Source organism: Polypterus senegalus, chromosome 11 (assembly GCF_016835505.1).
Source record: "Polypterus senegalus isolate Bchr_013 chromosome 11, ASM1683550v1, whole genome shotgun sequence".
Classification (NCBI taxonomy): Eukaryota; Metazoa; Chordata; class Cladistia; order Polypteriformes; family Polypteridae; genus Polypterus; species Polypterus senegalus.
This window is the reverse complement of record NC_053164.1, coordinates 97,531,854-97,542,801: the sequence shown is the minus strand read 5'-3', so window position 1 is coordinate 97,542,801 and position 10,948 is coordinate 97,531,854. Positions and strand designations below refer to the sequence as shown.

Genomic DNA, 10,948 nt, shown 5'->3' with positions numbered 1-10,948 from the left:
CTACTCCAGTGATCTAATCCCGGCACTGTGACTCCCTCTGTGTGTATATCTGCTGATCGCGCCTGTTATTTGTTCGCTACACTGTGTTATTGTCGCCTCTCTGTGTTCTCTGCACACTATCTCCCTCTCTTTCTCTCCCTCTCGCCTGCTCTCTTCTCTCCCCCTCTCTCGCTGGCTCGCTGCCCCGCATGTGCCACTGTGCGTGCGTGTCTGCGTGATGCTGATGCGAGTGAAGCGCAACCGTCTTTCAGTCTCAGCCTTCCTTCCCTTGGCGATGTTCTTCTTTTTCTCGTTCATCTAGCCCCCTGCTATGAGCGCGCAGAGAGACGGACCGATGTGAAGAGAATCTACGCGTCCCTCGCCTTTCTTCCTTTAATGTTTATCTCCCGCCTATGGTCGCCCACGTTTGGGGCTAGTGTTGGACCAATCTCAACTTCGGTGAAGACAGCTCTCTGCTTGACAGTCAAGTAGCCTGCTTTCTCACATTTGCCGATGCTGACTCTGAATTAAGCTTCTGATCACATTCGGATTTTCATCCACCCCTTTATTGGTTGAGACGCTGCACGAGGAGAAAGACGAAACGAGGAAATATAGTGGAGAGTGACAGAGGTAGAAAACAGAAGGTATAGATGAGAGAATGTACTTCCAAGAGTAATGGTCTGCTAACCGCTGTGGATGCCCTGGGAAGATCGCCTCCGAGCAGGAACAAGTACAGTAATATATTTTAGATTTGTTTAAACTGATCTCGTATACGTTTAAATAACACGCGTATTTTGAAAGACTCGCATGCAAATCAACCATCCACCCAATAACTTGCCCATTTTCTTATCATTTTAAATGTCGCCTTTTAATCGATCTTTGTGCGAATTTATTTAATTTTACAGTAACCGTATTGATTACCGATAAGCGGGCCTTCGTAGAGATGGAAAAAGGAAGATTGAAGTTTGTTGAAATTGATCTTTTAAGGTTACGGCAAACATATTGATTACCAGCGCTCACAGTCTTGAAATATCATATCGCATGAAATGATTTGTGCTTCTGCTTTGGTATAAATTGTTGTTTTTTTACCTGAAACTAAATTTCATTGTGTCTGAAATAGCTAAAATTTAGGTAAAATAGCTAAAATACATAAAACCATGTGGATGTATCTGGTTTCATTGGTTGCTACGAACTCTCGTATTTTTGTCGATTTATAAGTAAAGGTGTTTACCGGCCGTCAGTGGCATTATGCCAATGTGATGATTCTGATGATGATGATGTCGTAGTTCGACGATACTATTGCAGTTATTGGCAGCACTAGTACTACTACTACTGCCACCACTGTTTTGTAATACTACATTCGAAAGTCTTGATTTCATATCTCTCAGAGCCCTGCGTTCATGCAGTTAGCTGTTGTTCGTTTATTGTAAAGGCACCTGCTACGCGAATGTTACCTGCCTTTTGTCCGGTGGAGTTACTGAGAGGCACTCTTGTATTCATTGAGCTTTAATCTGCTTTATTTATAGGCAATTGCGCTAATAGCATCTCCAGCTGTAACACCGTCAAAAATAGCTGCCAAATTGCAGCTTGGATATAGGCTCGCACCGAACGGCCCCTCCCACGACGACTCGATCACTCCAAATCCCGCTATGTACTCCTTCCTGCCTTCCTGATCCGCTTGCTGCGAGTTAAGATCCCATCGGCGGCACTCCGCTGCTCTGCTGCAAAGGGCTGGGCTGGTAAGCAACTTTCATTATTTTTCTCATGTGCTTAGTTTCCTTTGATGTTCTTTATTGACAGCGTGCTTGAGTCATATTTGAATCTGACACCTGTTTCCATGACAAACGTGCACACTTTATGGTAGTCTTTTTTTTTTTTGCTTACTACAGAAACAGAGCTCACAAATCACAAGTGACTGGAATTTAAATGACTTAGTACATTTTTTGTAACCATTGCCTTTGTTGGCATTTAGTATAAATAGTATAGCTGTGTACATGTTGAAATAATAAGTTTTATATTTGTACAAGCATATAGTTGTATATTTATGTGTATATATATAAAAGTGTGGTACTGTATACAGTTTAGAGAATGAAAATATGTTTTACTGTTCACATATATGTGTATACATGTGTAAGTATATGTATGTGTATATATATGTATATATGGATGAAGTGGTTTCCTACGAGTGTGTGGCTTGCTGAACATGCACTGCTCATTATAATAAAATGTGTTATATTAACGGATAAAGGCATAGGTGAAGTAATCGCGCTATTGTGCATATTGAACAACTTCATAAATCGAACGGCATAAACACTGGCGCGTGCGGCTCCACGCGCAAATCAAACTCAGGTTTTTAATCCGTAGGCGTCACATCCGTATATAGGGCAGAGGAATGTGGAAATCGATTTCTTTTTTCAACGAGTTATTCCGCTTCCATATATTTATTCTGCGGAGTCCTGGTCGGCTGGGAGAGCAGGGCATACTGAAGTGCCCTGTAATCCGGCGTTGTGACATTATGGTAATGAGCGCCCTTACACGCGCACATAACGTCGCTTTTTCTTTTTCTTCGCACGTATGTATGTTGGGTAGCGCTGGCGCTGCTTGATCGAGGGTCAGTTTTCGTGCAGAACATCATTGTTTGTCCCTACCTGCATTTAAATCGCGTGCTGTGAGCGGTTTTTTCCTCGTCTCACGTGCAAGATGCTCTCATCCGACATGTATGCAGGAGATCGTGTCAGGCTGTCTTTGCTGGTGCAGGCTCTCGCTGGTGATTAATAAGCGTTACTTTCAGACGGTATCCCTGTCGGGAGCTCCGGAGGGAGTGCTAAGCGGACACACAGTTTATAGCCGAGTGCCGTGCTTCAACTCCGCATTTGTATGCAGCTCGGGAAAGAGCCATGGATGGAGGGTTTCCCTCCCTTTCAGCTTTGAGACGGGTAAATCTTGAATGCAGAAGCAGTTAACGACAAGAAACTGCATACCGTAGGCTAGACTGACGATCTTTAAACAGCCCCGTGAACGGAATACATGGATAGTTCTCAAGCCCAACTGTTAAGGGTTTATCGTCATTATTACTGTTTCTTAAATATGCTGCATTTCATTCCACGACGTTTCATGTAAATAAGTGATTGATAATGTTCGTCTTTGCTGGTTGTCTTTACGAATTAAAGCTTTGTTAAGCAAGATGAAATATCCCCTTGGCAGCAAGTCACATATTAAATTTGTACAATATAAAATAATCCACTAGTTAATCATTATTTTAATCTTAAATCAATTTACATCTGCTGTATATTAGCTGAATAACAAAGGTTTTACTCCAATGCACAATACAATTATTTAAGTACAGCATTTAGAAGAATTAAAGGGTAGATGTGAATGTGAATGCTGGAGATGAATACTAAAATTTGTATAAAACTTGGGCCTTTCATTTAATCAGTTCTTCTCTTAAATAAGAATAAATCTTCCCTTTATTATGAAACTACTAAATCCACTTCTGGGTTATGGCATTGGACTTGACACAGAAATACACTGGCGGACACATCTGTATTTCTTCATATGATACCAATTGAGAGTTGATAGGCTTTGTCGTTTCAAAGAAAAAGTGGAGTGACATAAGTTTCATGGGGTTGATGCAGAGTGAAGTGAAAGTCTTACTTGCACATGTTAATCAGCATGCAATTGTGTTACCACTCTCAGGCACCATGATCAGTGAGCATTACAGCTTTACCTCAAAATATATTTCTTTCTTATCTATAAAAACTAACCTGGAGACAAAACCACACAGACATAGGGGGAATGTGTACAAATGTGTTTTAGGCGGATTAAGTGTTATCAGGTTAGAAGCAGTTGCTCAACTGATATTTTCTTAGCTATTAAACCAGACTGTATAAAGGAGGCAAGCACAAAATGTACACATGGCTTAAAATGCACTTTACTGTTATGCTGCACTTTACAGAAAATAGCAAAATGCATGTTGTAGGCCTACATAAAGAACCATGACAAACAGCAGCTGTGTCTACCAATACTTTATGGTGGTGTACAGTGATGCCAGTGTGTACTTGTGCACAGTGTATGAATTTCCTAATGTTAACCTTTGTTTAGCATAAGTACCATTAGTACAGTGAGCAGTTTTATTTTTATTCAACATACTAGACAGGCACACATTTAAAAATATAATGCAATAAAAATAAAACACACATTCACTATATTTGCATTCAAATGAACACACCCTTGTGTTGGACATAAATAAACCTTAACTTTCCCAAGTGTTTGTAGTATTTTAGGTTTTAAGGCTCTTGATGCAAGTTTAAGTAAATTAATATAAATTGAACTAAACCCAAAGCAGTTGTAAGAAAGAGAAAACAAAACTCAACCACAAAACGCAGCAACTCTACAGATGATGTTTTGTTCATTCATATGTTGCTCTCTTTGGTGGAGCAGGTCGTGATGCCCCATTCCGAGCGCACCTGAAGACAAAACCACATAGACATAGGGGGAATGTGCCAACTTCGTAAAGACAGAAACTGGACCATAATTTGAACCCTGCTGTCATTTCTGCTATTGCTAGATATCTCCTTTGACTTGGATTGTGTCAACCACCAGATACTCTTTGCCATCCTCACTGACTTTGGAATCACTAGGACTTACCTCTGGTGATCTGAGTCCTACTTCTTGGGTAGATCCTGCCGTGTGTCATGGCAAGTGAAGATGTCAACTGTGCACCAAGCAAGCAGTGCCCCAAAGATCAGTGCTGAGCCATCTTCTCTGTATACATCTCCTCACTAAGCCCTATCATCTGTCCCATGGTTTCTCCAAACAGTTCTAGGTTGTATTTTCATTTCCTCCAGAGGACCACACAGATTCAGCTAGAATCACTGCATGTCTCACTGATATTACAACCTGAAGAAAGGAGCACTATCTTCAGCTCCACCTGTCAAAGAAAGCATTTCTTGTTATTAAAGCTCATCCCTCAGTTCAAATTGACTCTGTTTACAAATTTGGAGTTGTGATTGAAGACAAGTTGTTCTTCAATCTCATGTTGCAACGGCCTGCATATCTTGCCTATTAACTCTATACACTAACCACAAGATCAGACCATATCTGAGTATGCTGCACAACTGCTAGTCTAAACTTTGGTCTTGTCATATGTGGCCTACTGCAACTGTCAGCTGGCACCAAGCCACTGCAGATGATTTCAAATAAAGTAGCACATCTTGTTTTCAACCAGCCAAGCACATATTAAGTTCAAACTCTTGATGCTTGCCTACAGAGCAGTGAATGGGTCAGCATGTACAGGTATATATATATGGAGACACTCCTGAGGTCCATTGCTTCTTCTCGACCACTCAGATCTACTGATGAAAGGCGTTTCAATCCAGACACTCTTCATGTATGGTTGAATGACTTTCCCGCCTTCATCCAAAATTCTGATTCCCTAAATGTGTAGAAGAGGCATTTGAAGACTCTTTTGTTTGGTGATTTTCTGTCTGAATGACATTAGATGTTAGCTTCTTGTAAACATGGAATTGTTACTAGCTTGTATTTTGTTCTAAGCTCTGCGTTTGTAATGATCAATTTTGTACCCTTGTTCTCTAACATGTGTTTCGAAACAGTTGCCCTGACTTATGTTTACTTGATTATGTTGACCTCTTTTGTCAATCATTTTGAATAAAAGTGTCTGCTAAGAAAATAATTATTAATTCAGTTCATCCAAATTTCAAAAATACATTATGAAAGTTAACATTTTAAATTTGGATTTGAGTATTAAACATTATTGAATAGTTTAAACCAAGGCAAATAGAGTGGTTCCACGGTAGCAAGCAGAACATTTAGTCAAAAGCAAACATTATTTTTGGTAAACTGAATATAGTTTTTGAAATTAAATTAACTTTCCTGTTTGATTTTACTAGTATTTTTTAATATTTTCATATGTACTGTATTGGAGTTGCAGCTTCATCTAACACATATGCATGCTGAGATGGGTGGATCTGTGTCTATTTATGTGACAGTTCTACTGTTATTTGATGTAGCTTCATAACAAATATGAAGCCAAAGTTGTTTCATTGCTTTGGTTTACATTAATGTTAGCATGTTTCTTTAAGAATCCTCACACCCATGCTGATGTGCGTGTGTCTGGTTGCCCTTGATATTCCATCCATCCATTTTCCAACCTGTTGAATCCAAACACAGGGTCACGGGGGTCTGCTGGAGCCAATCCCAGCCAAAACAGGACCCAATCCCGGGAAGGGTGCCAACCCACCCGCAGGACACACACATTAGGGAAAATTTAGAATCACCAATCCACCTAACCTGCATGTCTTTGGGAGGAAACCAGAGTACCTGGAGGAAACCCACGCAGACACGGGGAGAACATGCAAACTCCACACGGGGAGGACCCGGGAAGTGAACCCAGGTCTCCTAACTGCAAGGCAGCAGCACTACCACTGCACCACCGTGCCCTTGATATTCCCATGAATGGAAATGCGAATGATGCTTGCCATTGTTGTGGTAGGATCAGTAGAGGTGAGCTGATAGGTAGGAGCCTAATGTCATTATGGCTAGTGTGAACGTCTTCATTCCAGAAACCCTTTTGTCAGACCTGGAAGCTACAGGCTTTTCCTCCTTTTGTGACAATATGTGTATATATGTATGAGAGGGACAGGACTTTTTGTAATGCCGTTTAAAACACACTCTTTGATGCACATGGATGTAAGCTGCTTTGCAAATGTCAGGCTTCCTTGGCATGCCACTCTGTTCATATTACCACAAAGACTGCTGCTGAATCTCTTTCAGTGCCATTGCTGCATTTTTGCTGTTTTGTGAGAAATGTGACATAAAGTGAAACATCTGTGGCAGTGTTTTTAGCATGTATAAAAATGGTGACAGTCAACACAATTCACTTTCCTGATGTAATGCAAGTGTGCAGTGTTACATGTACAACATAATACAAAACCAGATACAGATCTTGTAATATTTTCCTTAGAGTACTGATTTACAAATTTACTCAAATACTGTATTAAGTTCATCATGCCCATCTCTAATATTATACATTTGCATACATAAACAAGTACAAATCACACTGCAGTAGTAGTTGCTCTGACGCTATGTCCACACTACTATTTTTTTGTTTAAAAACACTGACATTAACATTCAGTTTTGACTTTTGTCTACACTACCCCAGTGTTTTTTAACCCCAAAAATGAGAGGTTTGAGAACGCTCCACAGAACTGTGTATTTCTGAAAATGCGGGCTCAGCGTTCCAGTGAGGATGGACCAAAATATATAGACTTGAAATGCAGATTCCAGTTGCACTCTAGTTGGTTCAGATTTAATACATGGCCTTTCGCTGATTTGGCCCTGATTATAAAAACAAATCTTTCACTGATTGGTTACTGTTCATGGAAGAAAGCCATATTCCAACATAGTGGACAGAAATTAGTTGCTTTCAATGGTGATTTTGTGTTTGCAGTAAATTGCATTTTGTACACTTTGAATGTTGTAATACATGAAAAATAGAATATACCACCGTAGTTTTGCACTAAATCTTGCGGTTGGCAGTGTAACCATCTCTTCAGGAGGAAACGTCTTTCTGCGCATGCCCATTATAGGTGAATGCCAATGTTATAATTGATATGAAATGTTAGTGTCGACAGAGATCGTTGTCACTACCCAATTTGAACCAGAAACTTGATTTGGACCACGCATGGAGAGCAATGGTACATAATTTTCGTTAATCGTTTTTCGATATTTTGTTATGACATGTTTTACGACTTCACCTTCTTCTTTGTTGTTTATTGAAAGAGTGAATCAAGAACTAAACAAATATTTTTGCTATTTAAAAAGCAAACACATCATTAAAGACACAAACTGAACAGTCAATGCGCAAATTAAAAGATGCAGAGTGCCATTTCTGTTACTACAGTACATTCTCATCATCGGCTGAGAGAAGAAATAGTCTTGTTCAGTTAGGGAGATGAACAAATCAAACTACTTCTTTATTGCCACAAAACAATTTCCAAATTTTATGTCATGTACAAAATAGTATATGAACAGAATTCCATTGTTAAAATCATTCATTTTACACTAACTTAAAAACAATCTTGCGCATACATTGTCCAAATAAACAGAGTAGAAGAAATGACGTATTTTCGCACATGTGTTGTCCATATCAAGTTTCTGGTCCAAATCGAGTAGTCACAATCGTTTCCGTATAAAAATGCCATTTTAAAGTGAAAACATTATAGTGTGGATGTAGCCTGTGGAAGCTTCTTGTTGGTATTGATATTCATTCATCTTTCCATCATTTTGATCCAACATATCCAGTGTTGATTAGTTTTCTTTATTATAGTATTTATTTATCGACTTTTCATTTTATTATTTATTTACAGACATATATATTTCAGCATGTTAAAGGTGCTATGTAAATAATAATAATAATAATTATTATTATTATTATTGTGGACTTAGCTATTTTGAAACATTTTTACACATAAAATGATAAAGATTTATAAGTGATGGAATATACAGTATGCATAAAGTAAAAAACAAAACTTGCTTCCGATTAGAAAATTTCAACTCTGCCTTTTCTAAAGAAGGAATGAGATGAGAGCATTGTCAGGTGAACATGCCATGTTGAGTGATGTTGTCAGATGCTGTTTAAAGTCAGGTTTGGTGAATTCTCTTGACTCTAAAATGATTGGGGGCAAGACCGTCATTCTCAGTGCAAGTATTAATACAAACGACAGCTGCACAAACGATCTGCATAGTTGAGGTCAAATTGTACTGGGGTCTTGAGGAGACAGAATGCTTGAAAGGTGCGGACAGCTGCTGGTAGTAATATTGTTGAGCCTGCACTATGTGATAATGGGGAAGAAAAGATTTCACTAATTAACACACAATAAGCACACAACATGACTCATCCTAACCTGTTATAACTGCATTCATAAATATGAGTTGCAAGAGACTGGCACCCTGCTATTTAGGATTGGAATTCACCATAGATTTTCAATCTGTGTACAAGAAGCTGTTTCATCTCTCACTGCAATGGACATGTACAAGTATGTCTTGTAAGTAATGCCAGCAGAGTTTATGCAGCTGTTAGAGCAGATAATGATATATTTAGGCCCATGGGTAATGTGCTACTGTACTGTGGTAATTGTAACTAGCACAGTTAAATTCTTAGGTATCAAATCAGTTATGACAAAATGATTATTCAACCTAACAAGGTTACTGACAAAAATGACATGAAATGTGAATCATTTCCATTAGTTTTACTGTGTACATTTGATAACTGGTAGTAATTAGCTTTTGGAAGGCTCACCGAGTAGGAAAATGACAATTATCAAAGCATAATTTTCCATTGAGGACAACAGTAAAAATCGATACTGTCCAGCTACAGGCATTTAACTATGGATCTACTGAATGTGATGAATTGTATTGATTTGGATCTAATCAATGATACACAGCACATTATCAGTTCTTATCATCCCCAAAAGAGTAGATACCTATTTAGATTGTTTTGTGCTCTTCAGGTTATTATTTGTGATTTCATGAGTGGGAACAATAAGCCCAAGTACACTTTTGTATAAGCAGTGACATAAAGCTGTGGAATGAAAACACAATGGCACATACTGTGCAACAGATGGCTAACATTCACAACTGCTACTACTAACCTGCTTAAGCACAACTAGCCTGAATAGGCACATACTGGACAATTCTTTTGGGAGTGATAATATCTAGATACCAAATGCTGCATAGTTTTATATTATGACATATTTTTGGCTAAACTATAGTAAGTGCTTCTCAAAGGAGTTACCTGCAAGGCTAGATCATCCATTGGGTACATTATTACATTATTATACATAAAATGTTTTCCTACAGGAGACGTCATTGATGTACCCAGGCCATTTGAAAGATATAATTAATCTGGTGTGTCCTGGAACTACCCCGTGTTCTCTATCATATTGTTGTGCCTGGTTCTCCTCCATTGGAGTCACCCAGAGGCACTGTAACTACATGCCCAAACCTCTTTATCTAGCTTCTGTGAATCCAGAGAAGCAGTGGTTACACCCCTTATTACAGACAGGAACCTCATTTTGACTACTTGCACTCACAATCACATTCTTTCAGTAATGATCCACAGGGACCATAGCTGATATTGGGAATGTTAACTGAAATTAAAATTAACAGCTGCATCTGTCCACTGCTGCTGCTGCACCAATTCACTCGTCAGTCTTACAATCATATTTATCTTCACTCATGAATAAGATCCAGAGGTACTTCCAGAGCTCTTCCACTGAGGACAACCAGTCATCTGAATGTGTGCCATGACTCCAGGGTAATAACTCTCCTATCAACTGTACACTTCAACAGAGGCTGTCAGGGATTGTAGTCTGTTGAGGCCAAGAGGACAATATAATCTGCAAACAGCACAATTGCTCCTTTAAGTTTTAAAAGTGGATACTCTCCAAGCCTTGAGTGTACCTTGGTACTCTGTAAGTGAAAAATAAACAAGAACATTAGTGACATGGACACAGCATTACATTAGCAGGCTTAAGATATTATAAGGAAAATAATTTATCTTGTCTGTTTAATAAGCAAAAAGCAAGGTGAGATTCAACAACATACTGTAGATGTGAATGTTGAGATTGGAAAAGCTTCACAGCTCCTTCAGAGCTGGAAACATTTCCAGAGGCTGAGTCTTATTATGCTACATCAACATTTGCCAATAATAGTGGAACACTGCACTAGAAGAAAAGTCATGCAGATAAAATAAATAATTTTCTTCAGACATACACTTTCAAAACTTGGTAACTAAGTATTATGGCATTAGAATGAATTTCCAGTAATTAAATTAAGTATTTGTCAGATGGGCAAGAAATTAATTGTTCCATTAGAATGGATCATTGCGATTTCATTCCAACTTTTTCAACTTCCACTGCTATTTTAAGCAGGTTTTATTGACACAAAT

The 10,948-nt window shown here is 38.7% G+C and overlaps 1 protein-coding gene across 1 annotated transcript in view; it reads left to right on the top strand.

Annotated features, from left to right (window-relative positions):
- The first annotated feature begins 225 nt into the window (after window positions 1-225).
- LOC120539338 (sodium/calcium exchanger 1-like) overlaps window positions 226-10,948 on the top strand; it is a 595,338-nt gene continuing 584,615 nt past the window's right edge. The window contains exons 1-2 of the mRNA XM_039769325.1: window positions 226-709; window positions 1,506-1,718. The gene's annotated coding sequence lies outside the window, so the exon portion shown is untranslated. The remainder of the gene's footprint in view (window positions 710-1,505; window positions 1,719-10,948) is intronic.